The sequence below is a fragment of the Coenobita brevimanus genome, chromosome 54 (genome assembly GCF_032717465.1).
Source record: "Coenobita brevimanus isolate Jiangsu-jjx chromosome 54, ASM3271746v2, whole genome shotgun sequence".
In the NCBI taxonomy this organism is placed as follows: domain Eukaryota; kingdom Metazoa; phylum Arthropoda; class Malacostraca; order Decapoda; family Coenobitidae; genus Coenobita; species Coenobita brevimanus.
Window position 1 is genome coordinate 11,065,284 of NC_137007.1, and position 23,794 is coordinate 11,089,077.

At 42.9% G+C, this 23,794-nt stretch overlaps 1 protein-coding gene across 1 annotated transcript in view; it reads right to left on the reverse strand.

Moving 5' to 3' along the window:
• LOC145400929 (uncharacterized) overlaps window positions 1-23,794 on the reverse strand; it is a 260,302-nt gene that overhangs the window by 72,672 nt on the left and 163,836 nt on the right. The window lies entirely within an intron of this gene.

Below are 23,794 nucleotides of genomic sequence, written 5' to 3' on the forward strand. Positions count from 1 at the left end.
GTAATAAAAAGTGACAAAAGGTTGGGAGAAAATAGCAAGAGACAAGGGTACACACACACACACACACACACACACACACACACACACACACACACTTACATACATACATACATACACACACACACACACACACACACACACACACACACACACACACACACACACACACACACACACACACACCGAGGAGGCACCAAGGAGTGCAGATGCAGGCCAACAACGCTTCATACTGGGCCAGCTTGGCCAGTGGCATTACCTAAATTAGTATCTTTATATGAGTCAAGCTCTGTACCAGGTTAGACTAAATGGTTTTCTATTATTAAAAAAAAAAAGTAAGAAGTTTAAGCAAGTCTTGTTCAAACAGAAGAGAACAAAGTAGCAAAAGAATGTGCTCAATCAGCTGATTGTTTGTTTAGACTACAACTGCCCCATGGAATGTAAATACTCTATGTGCTTTTAGTACTACAAAATGGCCACATACTTTAGTAAAGCAAATTTGGAAAAGAGAAGGGATAAAGGTAGAAAGCAGGATGATGATTTCTACCAAGAACTGGTTGAAATGGAGACTCACAATAAACTGGTGGAGAATGTACACAGACTGGAGGTGGCTTTTCAGAATGAGATTGATGAAATTAAGAAGCAGATGCACTTGCAAAAGGAAGAAACAGAAAAGCTAGGAAGGGAGGTCAACAAGAAAGACACAACCATAGATGAACTAACAGTGGAAGTGAGTACACTTAGGAGGAAAATGAGTGAAATGGCAAGTACAGTAGTCAACCACAAGAGTATTATGGAAGAGTTAAAAAATGATACAGAGACAATTAGGCAAGTAAGCAGTCTGACAGACCAGAGCAGTGATACTGAGGAGAAGATAACACAGGTGAATGAAGCTGTGCAAAGCTACAAAAATGATGTGGAAACCACGTATGCGGAAATGGTGAAAGTAAAGAAAGACTTAGAAAAAAGGGTGGAAGAAAAAAGCATCAAAAAGGAAGTGAAAAGAATAATCCAAAACAATCCAAAGTTAGTCAGAGATTCAGTAGATATCAACAAATCTATAGTAATCACTGGAATAGAAGAGGAAGAAGTAAAAAACAAGATCTCAAGAGACAAAAAGGAGTTGGCAAATGTAATGAGCTTATTGAAAGAAGTATCAGAGGAAATCTGTAGTAAAGACATAAAGGAACACAAAAGGTTAGGAAATACGAGAGAAGCAAGTCAAGACCCCTAAAGGTAACCTTCCAGAATATAAACAACGTGGAGGAGATACTAAAAATGCAAAGAATCTTATGGAAAAAGAGGAGTTCAAAAATGTATGGATAAAAAGATGCCTAACACAAGAGGAACTGGAATTACTGAAAAAAAAAAAAAAAAAAATGAGGGAAGATCAGAAGAGAAGAATACATTTTTTTTACAAAGTAATTGGATTGAAGAGGAAAAGAATACATTTTTTTACAAAGTAACTGGATTGCAGGTACGAAAGTGGTACATAAACAGGAGGGAATAAAAAGGAGGGAGGTAGTAGAACCATGTCATGACAAGTATATAAACAAGATGATTAAGTTGATGTACTCAAATGTGGATGGAATGGTAACAAAATTATTAGAGATGAATGATTATGTCAAGAAAATTAACTACATATAATATGCCAAACTGAAACAAAATTAACACCAAGGATATCAAATGACATACAAAACTTAGAGGAATATAATATAGGTAGAAGAGATAGGAACTTAAAAAAAGGAGGAGGAATTATAATATTAACTAAGAAAAATCTAAAAGTCAAAGAAATAGAACTAGATATACCCTCACAAGTAGAACTGATTGCAGTAGAGATCAATACATCTGAAGGGAAAGTAATTGTAGCCAATTTGTACATGCCACCCAAGTCAAACACATGGGAAAGAGACAAATATGAGGACCTGGCAGAGTACAGTTCAGAGTTTAAGAGCATTACTACATAAAATGGAAGAGAAATAAAAAGGAATTATACTAACTGGAGATATTAATACAAATATAAATTGGAATACTCTAGATATAATAAGCTAAGAAAGCTGTTGGGACCAAAGGCTCCTGGATCTCATGCAAGAGGTTTTCCTAACACAAAATGTGAGGGAAACCACCAGAAAAAGAGGACTCGATGTGCCCTCAATGCTAGATCTCATATTTACTAGGCAAGAAAATGATACTGACAGTTTAATATATCACCCTCCATTTGGCAAAAGCGACCATGCAGTACTAAATTGCAACTTCAGGATAGCATATGACATAGTTAACAGCAATGAAAGTTACAAAAAGAGGCCAAACTATAAAAAGGGAAATTATCATGACCTAAAGAAGTACAGTACGTCTTAAAAACTGATTGGGAAAATGAGCTTAGAGGACAAGATTTAAATGCTCTATATAAAAAATTCTGTGAATTTTATGAAATAGGAGTCCAGAAGTACATCCCACAGCACAAAGAAGCAGAAAAGAAAATAAAGAAATGGTTCAATACAGAATGTAAAAAATCAAAAGAAAAAAGAGATTTGTTGTGGAATAGATACAGAAGACACAACCGTGAAAGGGGATATAATAATTACAAACAGGCAAGAAACGATTATACAAGAATAAGGAGGGAAGCCCAAAAACAGTTTGAGGAGGATCTCATAAATAAAAGTAGTGATCAACCAAAGCTATTTTACAGCTACATCAGAAGCAAAACCAAAGTAAAAGATAAAATACAATCCATTACGGACGAGGGAATCACCTATACACAAGAGAAGGATATTTGTGAAGCACTAAATAAGAATTTTTCCAATCAGTTTTTACAGAAGAAAAAAATTTTGAGAGGGACTATCTGGAACATGCATGCCCACACATACTACCAGATATACAAACATCAGAAAAAGTAATACAGGAGGAGTTAAGTAAATTAGACTGAGGAAAAGCAAATGGTCCTGACGAAATTTTAAGTTGGGTGCTACGAGAATGTGCAAAGGAATTAAGTAAACCACTGTTTTTCATTTTCAAGAAATCCTTGAGTCAAGGTAAACTACTTGATATTTGGAAGAAAGCAAACATTGTCCCCTTATTCAAGAAAGGGAATAGACAAAATCTACTAAACTACCGACCAGTATCACTGACCAGTGTTGTAAGCAAAGGTGTTAGAAAAGCTTGGGTAAATCATCTAGAAGAACACAATATGATAACAGAAAGACAGTTTGGTTTCAAAAAGGAAAAATCATGTATTACTAATCTGTTGAGCTACTATGACAGAGTAACAGACACAATACAGGAAAGAGAAGGATGGGTGGACAGTATCTATTTAGATTTCAAGAAAGCATTTGACACAGTACCACACCAAAGACTTCTATGGAAACTGTACATCAAGGAGGAATTCGAGGCAAACTGTATTGCTGGATGCAAGATTTTCTCATAAAAAGAGAAATGAGAACAGTACTAAGGGGAAATTACTCATCATGGAAAGAAGTGACTACTAAGGATTTCAGGGGCAGTGTCCAACTGTTTTTTTTAAATAACGTCTCAACAAAGCGTCGGACAAGGATTTAATTTTGGCAGTGCATGTTTGAGACCCCGACCTAATTTGTAAAATTATGCTTTTGTACCAAATGTGTATGATTAAGGCATTTATAAGAGTAAATGTAGGGTAAACTTAGGTAAAATCGTCAGAGGCATGTAGCGAGGCTAGCTTCGGTCACGATACAAGCCCCGCCCACAATTCGGAACGTGACGTCGGTGTGACGCAGTAGTAATCACCGACGCAAGTGGCAGTTCTGTCTTTATGTAAGCTGCTTCAGATTCAATGCCTCAGGGTTACTCATATTTCTGAGCTGCGGCTGATTTTTAGAGTGACTGTACATCCCTCCAGACTCCCTATTAGTACATAGTATATGCATCGCCCTCCTACACATATTGTGACGTCAATATGACTTATTCACTTCTGAAGAGTAGTAATCACTGCCTAAGCCGGCACCGCTGGGCGAGGTGATGTGGCGGCCGCCGACAGGCAAGACGTTACCAAACCGAAACTTCAGCGATGGCGAGTCTGGAGGGATGTACAGTCACTCTAAAAATCAGCCGCAGCTCAGAAATATGAGTAACCCTGAGGCATTGAATCTGAAGCAGCTTACATAAAGACAGAACTGCCACTTGCGTCGGTGATTACTACTACATCACACCGACGCCACGTTCCGAATTGTGGGCGGGGCTTGTATCGTGACCGAAGCTAGCCTCGCTACATGCCTCTGACGATTTTACCTAAGTTTACCCTACATTTACTCTTATAAATGCCATAATCATACACATTTGATACAAAAGCATAATTTTACAAATTAGGTCGGGGTCTCAAACATGCACTGCCAAAGTTAAATCCTTGTCCGACGCTTTGTTGAGACGTTATTTAAAGAAAACAGTTGGACACTGCCCCTGAAATCCTTAGTGGAGTAATACATGGCATGCAATCAAGTTTGGTAAAAGTGGAAAAAGACCTGATTGGGATTATACATTAGGAAATGAAACCCTACACACATCAGAAAGAGAGTAGGACCTAGGTTTGATTATCAATAACAGACTATCTCCGGCTGACCACATCAGTGAGAAGGTATGGAACATGTATACACTGCTTGCAAATATGAGAATAGCATTCACATACATAAATGAAGACATGCTAAGAAGGATAATAACATCATTCATCAGACCAACCCTGGAGTATGCATCAGTAGTCTGGAGTCCTCATCTCAAAAAATACATAGACAAGATTGAAAAAGTTCAAAGGGCCACTACAAGATGGGTACCAAGCTTATGGGATCTAAGCTACGAAGAAAGACTAAATAAACCGAATCTACCAGGACTACAGGAGAGAAGGAAAAGAGGTGACTTGAAAATCCTATATAAATGCATATCAGGGAAGGAGAAAATAGACATATATGATTACTTAACCTATGGGGATGCATCAGCAAGAGGACACTGCAAAAAACTGCATAAGAAGAGAGGTGATAAAGATGTGAGGAAATTCAGTTTCCCAAACAGAGCAATTGATCAGTGGAATGCACTACCGAATGAAATAGTGTATGCCAAAACAATTCACAAATTTAAGGATATGTACGATAAATATGGTTTAAAACACAGGGCAGTACGAGCTTGACTCATTCCTGTAAAGATACAATTAGGTAAGAACATACACATACATACACACACACACACACACACACACACGGGATTGAGAAAATTTGTCGAAAATGCGGATTGGAGAAAATTCAGAGAAACAAGAGAGATACAGAGGAAGTGCGATATCTTTCTAGACCTCTATAATTTGGGAGTGGAAAAATTTGTACCAACAGTAAGGGCAAAAGAAAACAGGGAAAAAGATTGGGTTAATAGAAGGTGTATGATAGCAAAAAAAAGAGAGAGACATGGCGTGGAACAACTGGAGAAAGAGAGGTAACAACAGAACAAAGAATATAAAAGCACTTGAAATGAATACACAAGAATATGTAGAAAGGAAGAAAGGAATTTTGAAAAAGGTATAACAGACAAATGTAAGGATGAACTCAAACTGTTTTACAGATTTGTCAATGGCAAACTGAAACAAAATGAAGGAATCACCAAACTGAAAGCAGAAGGAGAGGTCTATAAAGATGCGTCAATGTAAGCTGAAATAATGAACAAATGTTTCCAATCGGTTTTCACTAATGAAAGGGAGTTTTTGGAAGGGGAGGGAGTAACTAGAAATGTAGTGATACAAGATATAAAAGCGGAAGTACAGGAAGTGTATAAATTACTGGAAACTCAAGATGTAAGGAAAGCCCCAGGACCAGATGGAATCTCTAAAGGAATGCAGAGAACAACTGGCTGATAAGATTCACAGTTTAACCGTCTGTTCTCTGGAAGAGGGGAAAGTGCCTCAAGAATGGAAAAGGGCAAATGTGGTACCAATTTATAAGGGAGGAAACAGGTAAGAACCCCTGAATTATAGGCCTGTGTCCCTAACCAGCATGGTGGCAAAATTTGTGCAAGAGAATCCTGACAGATAGATGGATAAAATATCTGGATGAGATGAATATTATGACTGAAAGTCAGTTTGAATTCAGAAGTGGAAGGTCATGTTTTTCCAACTTGTTGAGCTTTTACTCAAGAGCGATTGACGTGCTACAGAAGAGAGACGGTTGGGTGGATTGTGTGTACAGTAATCCCCGTACTATCCAGACGCCCACTTATCGGACATCCCCACTTACTGGACATTTTGGTCCTGGGATTTAAAAAAAAAAAAAAAAAAAAAATCCGACTTTTCCACTCCCGTAATTTGAACTCAGTGCACGCGGCACGGACCAGCAGTGTTTTGGTGCGTAGTTTCGCCGCCGTCCGGTTGAGTGCCCTTGCATCCTCCCCACTTACAGCCCGTCTCTTGTTGTGAGTGCACGCTCATCATCATGGCCGCCCACGTGCTCGCTTTTGTGGTGGTGCCTTACCTGCTGCAGGCTCTGCTGCTGGTCTCCTGCCTCTTGTTAGTGTGTGTGATGATGGCCCCACCACTAGAGAAGAGGAAGAGAGTGGTTTTGACTCTGGAGAAGAAGAGGGAGATATTGGATAAGGTGGACGCGGGATGCTCAACCTCACGCATCCTCCATGAATTCAACCTGGCCTAATCTACTTTGTTTGATATCAAGAGATCCCGAGACAAACTCATGCCGTACACGGCTGACTTCTCGTCGAAAAGCAAACGCAACGTGGAGAGGAAGATGATGTTTACTCCCCGGTATGCTGAAGTCGACTGCTCCACGTTGATTTGGTATCGACAGCAACGGGCTGCTGGTGTGCTGGTGCATGGCACGGAGCTGAAGGCTGCTGCTGAGAAGTTCCCAAGGTTTCAAGATGCCCCAGACTTCAAGGCATCCAAGGGTTGGCTCTTCGCGTTCAAGTTACGACATGGCCTTACCAACCGTAAGGCCCATGGTGAAGTGTTGGACGCCAACGAGGATGGAGTAGAGTAGTTTCAGCAAAATGTGAAGCGCTTGATCGACAGGGAGGGCCTCACTCTCAGTCAAATCTACAACGCTGACGAAACTGGTTTATTCTATCGCTCTTTGCCAACGAACACTCTAGCCGAGGAGACGGAGAAGCGTGTACCTGGCCGCAAGCTCTCCAAGCAACAGATATCTGCTTTGTGTTGTGCCAATGCTAACGGCATGCACCGGCTTAAGCCTGTTATTGTTGGCCGTGCAAAGCAGCCTCGGTGTCTTCGTGGGGTGATGGATGTCCTTCCTGTCGTTTGGTACCATTCTTTGAAGGCATGGTTCACTGCCCAGATCTTCGAAGACTGGTTCCACCGCCATTTCGTCAAGGAGGTCATCCATTACCAGACGATGACACTGGGAATCCCGCACGACCAGGTAAAGGCCCTCCTTCTCCTCGACAATGCACCTGCTCACCGGTGCGACAAGGACTTGGTGGCTGAGAATGGGCGCATTAGGTGCATGTTTCTGGCACCTAATACGACTGCTCCCATCCAACCAATGGACCAAGGAGTGATCGTGGTAACAAAGAGGCTGTATCGACGGAAGTTCCTGGATGGTTGTTCTTGAGGACGAGAACAATCGCAGGGAGGGACGGGACACGCGAGGCCAGCGGACTTTGGAAAACCTTCATCGCTACAACATCAAGTCTGCCATTTACAACTGGGCCAGTGCATGGAAGGAAGTCCCTGTCAAGACTCTAGAAAATGGTTGGTCTCGTCTGCTTCTCGGAACGGATGTGGAGCACGATTTCCTAGGTTTTGACATGGATGACTTCCAAGCACGTATACATGCGAATGGTGACGATGTTGGTGTGGACGAAGTGCGTGTCACGGGGTTTTTAAGAATATGCAATATTAAAGGATAATTATCAATAATGATAACAGGGACAATGAATTGTCTTGCTAAAAATCAAGCAATGATTACTTTATGCTGGCTTGCTTCGCCGATTCTCTAAGAACGAGAATTTATAAACTTTGTCAACAGTACACATCAGAGACTAATTCCTCACAATTGCTGTTGTTAGTACTGTTAGCCTCTGGAGAAAATGACTTCACCCTTGACAATCAATAACTAATACTATTAATGATATCAGGTTCTTGCTGATCCATTAACTCCTAGATGGCACAACGGATTCTAAGCGTAATGCAAAAGGACTGGCCTAAATACCAGTTATGAATAGCAAAGCGTTTATGCAAGCTAAGAGCTAAAAGTGAAATAAGCTCAATGGAGAAATGAAACACGAGTTTACATTACATTAAGGTCAAAGAAAAAGAACCATTAATTTATTGATTACAATCAAATAAATTAACATTACATGAGTCTCAAGACGAATTCAAAATAAAGAAATCGCACTCACTCGCTCACTCAAAAGCTAACTCTTAAGCCTAGGAAAATGAAAAGAAATACTGATCAGAAAAGTGGACAAAGTGGATGACTGGGCGTCGTTACTGGAAGGAAACTGCACTCGCTGTCTCTCGCCAATCACAGGTAAGTGGGAATACGGCGGCGGTGGGAACTAGGTGTCGTTGAGGAAGGACACTGCCACACACTACCTGCTTCCGCGGCGTACAAATCTTGACTGACTAAATCGTGGGAAAGAGGGAAGTGTTGTGGCCACATTACCAACGGCTAGAATGAGCAAAACACGCCCACAACAAATCGCTCAGTGGAAGCGCCAATGTCTTGCACAAAGACGATCATTTATGACATTGAAAAATTGCCTTAAAAACACTACCGGCCGGGTGAGCGGTTAACTGAACAATAAACACTGGGAATCTACTAGAGTTCGTGGTTTCCCACTAAATTTAATGTCATGAGCCGACTCGAGACATTATGCCCCATCGAAAGTTGAAATTTTTTCTTAGGAAAAAATTTCAATATACATACATATAAATCCTACTCAAGCACACAAGATTCACACTGTGGTGTGTGTGTACTATCCTGCTACAGGAGAAAGTCACAGTCGCCAGTGAGCGAAAAAAAACCTTGTATTTACGTTAATAGAAGCAAGCTTGAGGGAAAAACTCCGTGACGACAGTGAAAAATCCTGTACTCAGGTCAAACTGAGCGAAAAGTTCGCTACATTTACTTTAACAACTAATTGTTATGTAGCGTAAAGTATGTAATACACGGTGTAGGTGTGACAGTTGCGGTGTAACTGTACCTACGTGTAAAATCATGTAATACAAATTTAGTAAATAATGACGACGAGGCAGAAGAGAAGGGGCGGCAGCATGCGACAGGGACGACCAGCTGATCTGCACGGCAATGCTGCACCCACCAGCTGCACCTGCAAAAGGAATCAAGGTGGAGCATCAAAAATGTCATTTCTCTCTCTCTGCCTAGCAATCAGTACTTATGTCATTATTAACCAGGAAACGTAATTCTTGAATTCACAAATTGCTCAGAACCCTTACAGTTTACTGGTTAATGCTTATTAACTAGGAAACGTGCTAGTTCTTGAATTCCTCAAATCTCTTAGAAAAAGCAGTTTACTAGTTAACCTAACATTATTAACCAGGAAACATGCCAGTTCTTGAATTACTCAAATCTCTTAGAACGGGCAGTTTACTAGTTAACCTAACTCTACGCTTACAACTAATAACAGGATGCTGAGAATCCCTACGCAATCTCGGGCAGGTCACATTTTAACCCACCGTGGGTGTGAACACTCATGTGGATGTGCATTCTCCAGGAATCCTCAGAGAGGCCCACAGCTCGAGACGTTCCACAAGGTTTCATACACAGCCTCGGACTGTCTCGCAGAGTTCTCAAACTTCCCCCTTAACTTACGGTGCTCAGGTCTACACCCACATTACCACTGCCCTCTCTTTCAACTGCTTCAGAGATACGTACAGGCCCTGGACATACTGTGTCCTATGGGGCCAACAGGTGAGACGTCAGGTCTACGCAGATGTGGGTTCAAACAGCACAGGAAGGACATGTCCCTGATTAGTGGTACTTGGACACACGTTGCAGGAACGCACAAAACTATCTATGTCTCGTCCCATCCCTGGCCAGAAAAAGTCAGCTCAGATACGGCCCTGGGTCTTCCTTTTGCCCATGTGACCTCCTGAGGCTGAACAATGACCCCATTCTAACACTGCTTGGCGGTACTTGGTGGGAACGACAAACTGCAGTCAAACCTTGCCCTCGGGTGTTCGTGACTCACGGTACAGCCGTCCTTGTTTGCGAAGGAACTTGGCTTGACCTCCCCGTGAATACTTTATCATTCTACCCTTTTGTTTCTTTCGCACGGCAGCAAGTGTCGGGTCAGAATGTTGTTCTTGAACAACAATTTGGCTACACATTAGATCTTGCGGCGATTCAATGGTCACTGTGGTGACACAATCCGGAGCCTCAGTCATGGCTCATGTTTCTGCAGCCGAAGTCTGAGTAGCGTCATCTTCGGTGCAACTATCCTTGGCACCAGGAATATTGCCTATGATTAGGTCAAATAAAGGTTCTGGTATGACAACTGCGAGTGTCATACCAGTGTAAAATGGAGATGCCACCTGGATACGTGCCTCAGGGAATAAGCTCACTGATCCATCAATAAGGTTAGCATGGATCTGTCAACCTGTGTACTGTTCAGGCCAAACTAGACTCTGCCTGACAGAGTAACCTGAGGATCCATTATCTCTCAGGACCTTCACAGGAATGCCTCCCACAAACCCTGGCTGAACAAAGAAGGCACTGTCACCTGTGGGAGGGCCTGTGGAGGAAGCACCTAGCCACTGATTAGGCTGCTGAATAAATGATGCGGAAAACATTGTGCCCTGAGAATTACATACTTGAGGGGTCGTACTCACTGCCTGGGGAGATGGAGCATTGGTCATCTGTGGAGGGGGGTTCACTGTCACTTTGGGACTAGAGAACTGTGGGGGAGTACCCGTACTGGTGGGGTTGGCACCACTGTATGCTTGTTTTGGCATAAGGGCTACATTTGCATCCTGCCTCTGATACACTGGAGCTGGTGCTGAAAAGGTCAGTCCCGACGGTTGGTTGCGTGGCTGATACTGCTGCTCGCTAGGGTACTTGTTGTACCTCTTCCACTCAGGTTTCTGAGTGTTTTGTCCCTGGCCCTTCCACTGCGGTTTTGGACCTTGGCCATTATTCTGAAAACGGCCTTGTTGCTGGGGTTCAGTCTGAGACAGTTTCCCAGATTTATCAGCTTTCCTGTTCCAGGTATGCTGCTTGCGAGTTTGATACCAGTATGCAGTGAAAAATACGTCAGCCTTCTTCACCATTTGGCTGGCATCTCTTACCTGACAGATCTTAAGCTCAGCCATAAGTTCAGTAGGCCACGACTTTTCTAGCTGCGTGCGCAGCATAAGGTCAATTATCCCCTCACGCGTGGAAGGAGTTTCATCTTTCTCCAGCCACTCATCTAGGTAAGCAGTAAGCCGGTCAAGAAACTGAACGGCAGTCTCTTTTTCCTGTAAACGCGCCCTCATGAACTGACTCTTGGCATCGTCAACTGTGAGACCGTACGCTTTGACGAGTGCAGCCTTCATCATCTCATACGTGAGATTGTCTCCACGAATTCTGTGGAGAATATCGAGGGCAGGGCCCTCAAACAGGCTAAGAAACTGAAGCCGCTTAGCTGCATCATCCAGCTGGTACAGTTGAGCCATGTCTTCAAAACGAGCTATGTATGGCTCGATTCACTCGCAATCTTTGTATGGGGGAAGCTTGATGTGTGGGGTCGCCATAATATGTGCAGGGAGAACGCTCGTGGAGCTTGGGCCAGCTGCACCAGATGTGTCTGAAGCCAAGGAATCTCGCTTGAGCTTCAACATTTCAAATTCATGTTTTTCGTGTGCTTCTCGCTCAGCACGTTTATGTTCTCGTTGTTCACGCTCGTATTCACGTTCTCTCACGTTGTTCTAACTCATGTTGACGTTCTCTCTCGCGTTGTTCTAACTCAAGTTCGCGCTGTTCTCACTCGTGTTCGCGTTGGATTCTACGCTCTTCACGAGCATCACTCTCGCGTTGCTGCTCGTGACTAAGCCGAGAGAGAACATAATTCTTAATTTCAGTTGGGTCTGTAAGACCCATATCTTTGGCTTCCTGTACATAGACGCTGGTGGACATGATGCTAACTCAAACTAATTAACTAGCGGCTCAGTACTGACTGCGATTTTTCAGAGAAAGATGTCAATAATCGAGAATAAAGAAAATAGGCACAGGTTAGTGGTGACCAGTTTTATCTAATTAAACTGATAAAGAAAGAAAATTAAACAAACAACTGACTGTAAAAACTGTTATGTAAATTAATAAAAATGAATCAATACTCACCCGTAAGGTAGTGCCTATAGACTTTAATAATAAATACCTAAGTATGAACAAATGAGTATTATCTCGTGAATAGCTTAAGAGCTAGGAGTTAATATCCTGGAATGAGGTCACCAATTGTCACGGGGTTTTTAAGATTATACATACAATATTAAAGGATAATGTTCAGTAATACTGAAGCAGGGACAATGAATTGTCTTGCTAAAAATCAAGCAATGAATACTTTATGCTGGCTTGCTTCGCCGTTTCTCTAAGAACGAGAATTTATAAACTTTGTCAACAGTACACATCAGAGACTAATTCCTCACAATTGCTGTTGTTAGTACTGTTAGCCTCTGGAGAAAATGACTTCACCCTTGACAATCAATAACTAATACTATTAATGATATCAGGTTCTTGCTGATCCATTAACTCCTAGATGGCACAATGGATTCTAAGCTTAATACAAAAGGACTGGCCTAAATACCAGTTATGAATAGCAAAGTGTTTATGCAGGCTAGGAGCTATAAGTGAAATAAGCTCAATGGAGAAATGAAACACGAGTTTACATTACATTAAGCTCAAAGAAAAAGAACCGTTAATTTACTGATTACAATAAAATAAATTAACGTTACATGAGTCTCAAGACGAATTCAAAATAAAGAGATCGCACTCACTCGCTCACTCAAAAGCTAACTCTTAAGCCTAAGAAAATGAAAAGAAATACTGATCAGAAAAGTGGACACAGCGGATGACTGGGCGTCGTTACTGGAAGGACACTGCACTCGCTGTCTCTTGCCAATCACAGCTAAGTGGGAATACGGTGGCGGTGGGAACTAGGTGTCGTTGAGGAAGGACACTGCCACACACTACCTGCTTCCGTGGCATACAAATCTTGACTGACTAAATCATGGGAAAGAGGGAAGTGTTGTGGCCGCATTACCTACGGCTAGAATGAGCGAAACACGCCCACAAATCGCTCAGCGGAAGCGCCAATGTCTTGCAAAAAGATGATCAATTATGATATTGAAAAATTGCCTTAAAAACACTTCCGGCCGGGTGAGCGGTTAACTGAACAATAAACACTGGGAATCTACTAGAGTTCGTGGTTTCCCACTAAATTTAATGTCACGAGCCGACTTGTGACAGTGCGTGAGTGGTTGGATGAAGACAAGGGCGATCCTGGGTATCAGACCATGTCTGATATTAAGTTCGCATCTTCAGTTGCAGGTGTCAGTACCCAGCTTGAAGATTCCGACGAGGACGGCGATGATGATGCGGACTCCTCTCAGTGTGACACTACTCCAGCCATCCCTAAGCTGAGCGCACTCCGGGTACACGTAGAGTTCATTCTCGGCTACCTGGAACACCCGGACTGCGACAGGGAGATGGGACCCTTGGGACTTGTGGAGGAAGTGCGCGCTTTCAGGCAGCGCATCATTAATCACCAAACTCGTCATTCCTTACGTCAATCAACCATTGACAGCTTTTTCAGACCTGTGACCCCCATGCCCAGCCCTGGCTCCACACCATTGCCTCCCCAAGACAGGCCCTCATCCTCCGAGCCACAGCCCAACACATCAGGCACTGTGGAGTCACCACTTGACGTGAGTTTGCGCCTCTCTTCAGAGTCGTCTGCAGTGGGTACCACATCACCATGACCCAGCGATGCACCCCTAGGCCACCTGCATCAGCTACTCTCAGACTCTGATGGTGAATAAACAGCAAGAACTCGCCACTAGACCACACGGGAATTTACAGTGTTGTGCACTGAAAAAAGTGCGTAGTGTTAAGAAATTAGAATTGTGAGTGCAAAGACTTAAGTCTATCTATCTATCTATAGCCCGACGCCCTAATCCCGCAAAGGGTGGCCACAGACAAAACGCCTCCAAGTCACTCTGTCACCCACCATTTGACTCCCCTCCCCCCAACCCCCCCCCTCATATACCTCTCAACTCCATCCCTCCGCCTCATCCTCGGTCTACCCCTCCCTCTCCCTCCCTCCACCTCACCTACATACACCCTCTTAGTCAGTCTTTCATTCTCCATTCTCTCCACATGTCCAAACCACCTCAGTGTATTTCTCCTAATCTTTTCAACCACATCCACATCTACCCCACAACGTTCCTTCACTTCTTCATTCGTCAACCTGTCCCTCCACGTCACTCCACATGCTCCTCTCAAGTAACTCATTTCCACTGCTCTCACTCTTGACTTGTTCCCCTCTTGCAATGTCCACGCCTCGCTTCCATACGTCAGGGTAGGGATCACAATACCATCATGCAGTGACTTCTTAACTTCCATACTCACCTCCCTATTTCTCATCACTGCTTTCAGTGTACCAACAACCTTTCTTCCCTGCTGTACCCTTTCACGTACTTCATCCCCCAAAGTTCCATCCTTACTCATCACACTACCCAAGTACTTGAATGCACTCACATTCTCCATATCCTCACCATCCAACCTCACTGCACACTCTGTGACTTCATTCCTCTCAAACACCATAACTTTACTTTTGTTTACATTAACTTTCAGCTTCCTCCTCCTACACACTGTCCCAAATTCATTCACCAAACCTTGCAACTCCCATTCATCTTCACTCAACAATACTGTATCATCAGCAAACAGCAACACCGGAAGCTTCCAAATCTCACCCTCATTCATTAGGGCCACCCCCACATCCACTGCCCTACCTTGTACCTCCTTTACAACCCCATCCATATATATATTAAACAGCCATGGAGACATTACACACCCCTGTTTCAGTCCCACATTGAGATCAAAGAACTCACTCAGCTCACCATCCACTCGCACCGTAGCCCTAGCTCCTTCGTACATACTCTTCACAGCACTCAACAATTTCCCCTCCACTCCATATATTCTTAATACCTTCCACATACCTTGCCTATCTATTCTGTCATAAGCTTTCTCCAAGTCCATGAAGGCAGCATACACTTTCTTTCCCTTCTCTAGATACTTCTCCACTAAACATCTTAGAACAAATATCTGATCTACACACCCTTTTCCCTTCCTAAATCCCCCTTGTTCTTCTCCAACTAGCTCCTCCGTCATATGCCTAACCCTATCAATGAGTATTCTACCATATATTTTACCAGTCAAATTAAGAAGGCAAATACCCCTATGGTTACCACATACTTCTCTCTCCCCTTTTCCTTTGTACAGAGAAACAATTATACCTGATTTCCAGTCCTCTGGAACCCTTCCCTCTTCCCAAGCCAATCTACACAACTTCCATATCCACTCCACAACAATCTCACCCCCATACCCAAGCATTTCACCACACACTCCATCAATTCCTGGGGCCTTTCCCAGCTTAATCTTCTTCATCGCTTCCACTACTTCCGACCTACTGATCTCTTCCTCCCTCCTCTCATCTCTTCTTCTCCCAGCCATTTCCCAACCACTTATACTCACACTGCTCTCACTCTCTACATTCAACAAATCCTCAAAGTGCTCCTTCCATATCCTCAATTTCTCTCTCTTCTCCACCAACAATCTGTTATTCCTATCTTTCACTCCCCTACTATTTCCCCTTTCACACTGCCTTACTTTCTTTACCTCCTTCCAAAACAATTTCTTACTCTCCCTCCATTTCACACTCAGATTCCTCCCAAACTCTTCATCCACTTTCTTCTTACTCTCCTTCACCAGTCTCTTAACCTCCCTTCTCCTGCTCACATATACCTCTCTCTTCTCTCTCTCATCTTCTCCCCTACCTCTACTCATCAACCATTCACCATATGCCTTCTTCTTATGTTCCACAGCTCGTTTCACCTCATCATTCCACCATGCTGTCCCTTGCACACCCTCGCATCTCCTCCTCACTCCACAAACCGCCTCACACGCTGTGCTTATCTCTTCCGTGAATATCTTACATACGTCTTCCACCCCTTCCATCTGCTCTAGCTCATACCTTCCAAATCTTTCTTCCACTATGCTCTTATACTCTGTCCTTTTCTCACTATCTTGCAATTTCTCCACTCTTCTCACAGGAGCTGCTTCCTCCTGTCTTCCCCTTCGCCTCCTCAACCACTTTCTTTGCAGCTCTACCTTGGCCATCACTAAGTGATGGTCCGAGACTCCATTCCCCCACCCTCTCCACACCCTTACATCCAACACTTGTCTTCTCATTCGCTCATCCACACACACGTAGTCTATCATTGCCTTTCGTTCAACAAGTTCATCATCCATCCTTCTCATTACTCTCCATGTATACCGGTGGATCATCTTATGACGAAAGTAGGTGTTGGCTATTGCCAACCCCTTACCAGCACAGATGTCCACCAAAGCACTACCATTCCCGTCTACTTCAGCTGGCACACCCCACTGACCAACCACTCCATCCACTTGTACATTCCCAACTTTGCCATTCATGTCTCCAATCAACAGCACTCTCTCGCTCCTCTCAAACTTGTCCATACATGCTTCTACTCTCTCCCAAAACTCATCTTTCACTCTTGCCACTCGATCCTCTGTTGGAGCATACACACATACAATCGCCCATGCTTGTATACCTACTTTCATCCTCACCCATACAATCCTTGCACCCACTGCTCCATACTCTCTTATATTCTCCTTCCACTTCTTGCTTATCATCAGACATACTCCCTCTCTTGCCCTCTCATTTTCACTGACTCCCGCACATATACCTACACAGTATTCCCATTCTCTCATCCTTTCACCTTTCCATTTAGTTTCAGTCAATCCTCATATATCCACTTTTGCATCCTCAAGCACCTGGACAATCTCTCTCTCTTTCACTTCATCATTCACTCCTCTCACATTCCGTGTTCCTACCCTCAGAATGTCCTTTGTCTGTTCCTTAGTCGTCAACGTATGGTCCGTCCGGGTCCGAGGCGCTTTATTTGCTTTTTTAGTTAGTTCTTTTTACGGGGTGGGGCACTAACCCACAACCAACCCTTTTAGTCGCCTCGTACGACAAGCAGGGATACTGGGGGAGTATTCTTGAAACCCCCCTACCCCCAGGGGTACTTTTTTTTTAAATTAAATATTGCGAGGACTCGAACCAGCGCTTGCAACTGCCTGAGTACAGCAGCTTACCAAGCGAGCCATTTAGGCTTAAGTGCAGAGTGCAAAACTGATTGTATTGATGTTCAATGGAGCGCAAGTAAGACTAGAGTGCACAGTGTTAAGAGAATGAAATTCTGAGTGCAAATGACTAACTTCAGTGCAAGACTTCATGTACAGTGTACTGCAGGTGCTTCAGGTACTCCTTTTTACGGTCAGAGTCTGGGAGGAGGCGAGTTATTCATCGAGGTGGCCGGGGACTTGTTGTAAGTACCCAGAATGTTTCATATTGCACTGTATTTTCCACACTTACCTCTAAAACCTCATTTCACTCTTTCATGTCCCTTATTGGTGTGAACAGGGTCTTAGATGCTATGCATGTGCAGTAGGGAGGTATTTTTCTGAGTTAGGCTAGGTTAGGGTCCATAAGTACTAGTCCAGGAGCCAGGAACTTGTTGTAAGTACCCAGAATGTTTAATATTGTATAAATTCACCTCTAAAACCTCATTCTCTGGTTCTTTTGCATTTATTTCAGTCTTTTATGTCCCTTATTGGTGTGATTTGGGTATTAAATAGGTGCTATGCATGTCCAGACGGAGCTCTATAGGTGTTTTTCTGAGTCAGGGTAGGTTAGGGTCGATAAGTACAAGTCCAGGAGGCTGGGGCCCACTATCCGGACGGGACCACTTTCCGGACATGCTTTTGGCTCTATTACATCAGAAAGTGGAGGGATTAGATTTGGAGAAGGCCTTCGACAAGGTACCCCATAAGAGACTAATGTGGAAACTACACCATATAGGAGGACTGAAGGGGAACCTTCTGGAATGGATGAGAGACTTTTTGAGAGACAGACAAATGAGGACAGTAATAAAGGATAGGATGTCTGGATGGAGGGAAGTAACAAATGGAGTCTCACAAGGCTAGGTGTTGGCACCAGTAATGTTCCTGATTTACGTAAATGATATGGTAGATGGAATGAACAGTTATGCATGTCGGCTGATGATGCAAAGATCTTGAGGACAGTAGCGGTTGAGGAGGATTGTACAATGCTGCAGAAGGATCTGGATAGGATACATGATTGGAGCTGGATGTGGGATACGAAATTCAACGTAAAGAAATGTAAAACATTGGAAATGGGTAAAAGTACCAGAGGCCATCACTGAATTATCTGAAGGGTAATGAACCAATCACAAAAGCGAGAGAAGACAAAGATTTGGGAGTGCTGGTCCAGGATAGTTTGTCACCTGAAAAACATATTAACAAGATAGTTAGAGAGACGTACAAACTCTTGACTAACATAATAGTAGCATTTCATTACATGGATAAGATGATGAAAAAATTGATAGTGGCCATGATCTGCCCCAGGTTAGAATATTCAGCAGTAGTGTGGTCCCCACACAAAAAGAAAGAACAAGACTGAGAGAATACAAAGAACAGCAACCAAGATGGTCCCCAGTCTGGCAGATCTGTCATACAGAGACAGGCTGGAAAAGCTGGATTTGCCTTCCTTAAAGAAAAGGAGAAAGAGGGGCAACATGATTACAGTGTTCAGGACCATGATGGGAGCAGATAAAATTGACAGAGAAGATCTGTTTGTGTGGGATAAGAGAGTAACAAGAGGACACGGAATGAAATTAAAGAAGCCAAGCTGCTTGAAGGATATCAAGAAATATAGTTTTCCTTATAGATGTATAGACCTGTGGAATAGCCTGGACAGGGAGATCATCCAGTCTAAAAACTTGAACGAGTTTAAAGCTAAATTTGATTTATTGAGAAATAGAGACGGAACCCCATGAGCGTAGCTCATTTCCTGTATATCACAATTAGGTAAATACAATTAAGTAAATACACACACACACACAAAGAACAGTGACCAAGATGGTCCCTAGCCTGGCAAATCTGTCATACTGGGAAAGGCTGGAAAAGCTAGATCTGCCTACTTTAGAAGAAAGGAAAGAGAGGGGTGACATGATTGCAGTGTTCAGGGCTATCATGGGAGTAAAAAAAATTGACAGAGATCTGTTTGTATGGGATGGGAGAGTAACATGACGACACGGAATGAAACTGAAGCCAAGTTACTTGAAGGATATCAATAAATACAGTTTTCCATATAGATGCATAGTCCTGTGGAACAGTCTGGACAAAGAGACTGTCTAGTTTACGTACTTAAACGAGGTCAAAGCAAAATCTGACTTATTAAGAAACGGAGACGGGACCTCACGAATGTAACTCATTTCCTGTATCTCACAACTAGGTAAATACACACACACACACACACACACACACACACACACACACACACACACACACACACACACACACACACACACAAAAGGAATAATGGATATTGAGGAAGAATTAGCCAGCACTACATGAAGTGAGTGGATGATGGGTGCCACCACCTACCAAACCATAATCTGTAATCATAACTGATTTCAACTAAGTATAGATTTTCATGCAGTCATAATACAGTGAAAGTCCTCTCATTCGGCAGCTGGTCTTATGGTATTTCTGGTCTTTGGTGGTTTTCATAAATAGTCCCACTACGAAAGTTCTCTGCTCTTCCAGCACCTATGCTGAGCTGATTGGCCAATTTGGCACTGCTGTGCTAGATCTAGTGCTTTTCATAATAATTTAGTGCTTTTCATAAAAATTTAGCGCAAATATATACAGTAAACTCCCAATTATCCATCTTGGGACTACCCGGCACACGACGTTATTTGACACTACCATGCATGAAGGACCCTTTCTTCTTGCTAAAAGTACATTATTATCCTGCATGAGACAGTTGTTGTCATCAAACCTCCAGCCACAATTACAACAAGAGAAAACGATGAAATAAAATACACAAAGTAATGGGGTTATACTGCACATGTACTGTACTATGAAAGGGGTGGAGTGTTGAGCGGGGGACTGAGGGAGGGAGGGAGGAAGGACTGACGGTGGGTAGGCCTAACAGCTCATGAGGTGATTGGTGGTGGGTAGGGAGAGGAGATGCAGTGGTAGGGAGTAGAGTTTTGATTGGATACAGCAGGGGAGGGAGAATTCTAATGCAGAGCTTTCATTGGCTAGCAGCAGGAAGGTGGATGGTCTCGTACTCTCCACTGTATTCCTCCACTGAGATGATGCCGATATTCAAACAAACATACACTGCATTCTTTGCCTTCCCAAAACATTATTATTATTATTAAGTGGCAACACTGCGATGGGTTTCCTTCCAAAACCTGGCTGGCCTTCTAGTGCTGCTGTGGCTTTATGACACATCGCACTGCTGCTCCCCCCCTCCTCTCCTCTCCTCTCTGGTATGTACAACTTACAGTGTTCTGAAGTGTACATTACTACACTGTACAAATAACTGTTGGATTCTGCTAGTGACCGTTGGATTCTACTAAGGCACCAATGAAAGTGTACTGGAAAGAAAAGTATATTAAATTGCACTGCTAAACAAGAACAGTTGATGAAAATGTGTCTATTTTACTAAGCAAAGTAATCATGCTACAAAGGAATCATTAACACAATATATAAAATCATCTAGACAACTGTTTCTTTCCAAGTGAAGTTTGTCCTTGCTACTACGAGATGAAAGTTTTATTGTGTTCTGTGTGGCAGAGTCATCTGATAGAATTTCGATCAAAGAAAGTACAGTACGGTGTACACAGTACAGTACAGTACTGAAGCATCCTTCATTTTATTCAAGTTTTTTTTTCTGTTTTTTGATGTTCTGATTGCTTATTTTGGGTGTTATTGTACAGTGGCAGGTGGGGGCGCCTATCTCCACCCACTTAGGGTAGTGGTACCCTATTTTTAGGGTAGCTCTACAGCGAGTGGCAAGCCAAATGATTTCTTGTAAACCAAGAAATCATTTACAACACTGGATGGTAACCTTATAACCAACCAACTCATCTTCCCTACGTGACAGTAAGTGGGTTGGTGGAGGGTTAGTGTCCTCCCTGGAAAACAACTACACTCAAACCTCAATTTAAGGGACTAAGTGGGGAATCAACTTGTCCCATACTTGAAAATGTCCACTGTTTTACCATATATAAAGACAATCTTATTATGAAATGCAATGATTGTTTCACTTTTCTTATTTATTTATATGATTATGAATATTATTTTATGGGTACCGTATAAAGAAACATATTAATGTGTGTAACCTAGACATTATGCATCACTTTTGAATGGTCTTGTCCATTTGCCAGGTAGAATATGGAGACCCTTAAATCCGAAATCCCTTACATGGAGGTTCCTTAAATCGACGTTTGAATGTAACTAAAAATACAAACAAAAAGCCTCGGACCAGGACTGACCAAAAGATGACGACTAAGGACCATACAAAGGACATGATACGGATGGCAGCCTGGAATGTAAGGGGTGCAAATGATGAGGTGAAAGAGAGAGAGATTGTCCAGGTGCTTTCGGTGCAAAAGTGGATATATGTGGATTAACTGAAACTAAATGGCGAGGTGAGAGTGTGAGAGAGTGGGAGTATGGATGGAGGATATGTGCAGGAGTAGATGAGAATGAAAGTGCAAAAGAAGGAGTGTGTATTGCTGTGAGTAACAGATGGAAGGAGAATATAGGAGAGTATGGATCAGTTGCAAGGATTGTGTGGGTAAGACTCAGAGTTGGATTACAAATGAGAGCAATTGTGTGCATGTATGCACCAACTGAAGATTGTGCAAGCAGAGTGAGAGAAGAGTTTTGGACAAATATGTAGTGTGCATGGAAAAGTTTGAAAGGAATGAGAGTGTTTTTGATTGGTGATATGAATGGTACAGTAAGGAATGAGATGGTGCATGGAGTAGTTGGTGGGTGGGGTGTGCCTGCTGAGATGGATGAGAATGACAGTGCTTTAGTGGACATCTGTGCCGGGAGGGGATTGGTGATAGCCAATACCCTCTTCAGGCACAAAATGATCCACAGGTATACATGGCGAGTGATGAGAAGGGTGGATGGTGAACTGAATGAAAGGAAGGCAATGACTGATTATGTGTGTGTGGATGAAAGGATGCAAAGATGTGTAATGGATGCAAGAGCATACAGAGGTTGGGGGAGTGGACTTTATGACCACCACCAAGTGGTGGTCAGAATCAAGGTCCAAGTAAAACGTAGATATAGAAGAAGGGAAGGACAGGAGGAAGGAGCAGATGTAAGAAGAGTGGAAAGGTTACAAGAGGATGAGTAAAAGGCAGGATATAAGAGTGATGTGGAGGAACGACTGGGTAAATATGAACTGGAGCAGATGGGGGACGCGGAAGGTGTGTGCAAGATATTTACAGAGGAAATATGCGCAGCATGTGAGGTGGTGTGTGGGGTGAAGAGAAGACGAAAGGGGGTGCAAGGAACAGCATGGTGGAATGAAGAGGTGAGACAGGCTGTGGCACAAAAGAAGAAAGTATATAATGAATGGATGAGAAACAGGGGCGTGGAAGAAACTGAGACACGGAAGAGAGAGAGATATGTAGAATGGAAGAAAGAGGTGAAAAGATTGGTAAGAGAGAGTAGGAAGAGAGTGGATGAGGAATTTGGAAGGAAATTGAGTGTAAAGTGGAAGGAATGTATGAAAATGTTCTGGAAAGAGGTAGAGAGAGTCAGACAGGGTGACAATGGAGTTAGTAGTGGAGTGAAAGATAAAAATGGTAGATTTACCAGTTGAGAAGGGAGAAAAAGTGAGCAGACAAAGAGAACACTTTAATGAACTGTTGAACATCCAGAATGAAACAAATGCGAGCATAAGTTGCTGGGGAATGGTTGGGAGAAGGAGAGAGGTGAGAAGACAGGAAGGAATCAGTAGGATGGAAGTTGTGGGAGCACTGAAGAAAGTCAAAGTGGGGAAAGCCCCAGGAATAGATGGAGTGTGTGGTGAAACGCTGAAGCATGGGGGAGAGATAGTAGTAGAATGGATGTGGAAGATGTGCAGATTGGCCTGGGAGGAAGGTAAATTCCTGGAGGATTAGACGTCAGGTATAATTATGCCCTTGTACAAAGGGAAAGGGGAAAAAGAAGTGTGTGGTAATCATAGGAGCATTTGTCGTCATAGTGTACCAGGAAAAGTATATGTACAGTTTAGAAAGTCACTGATGCATAAAGGAGAAGAGTTGGAGATAGGACAGAAGCCTGAGGAACACCACTATTGATAGCTCTAGAAGAAGAATGGTGGCTGTCTACAACAGTGGCTATAGAACGACTAGAAAGGATGCTAGAGATGAAGGCACAGAAAGAAGGATAGATACTGTAAGAGGGCAGTTTGGAAAATGGAGATTTATGTCAGACTAAACTGAAAACATTTGAGATGTAGCTATGTCATTGTTTTGAAAGGGTTAAGCAATATATCTATCTATCTATTGCCAGACGCCTCAATCCCGTTTGGGGTGGCCACAAACAAATCGCCTCCAAGTTGCCCTGTCCCCCGCCATTTCACTCCCCTGCTCCCAACTCACACCCCCCTC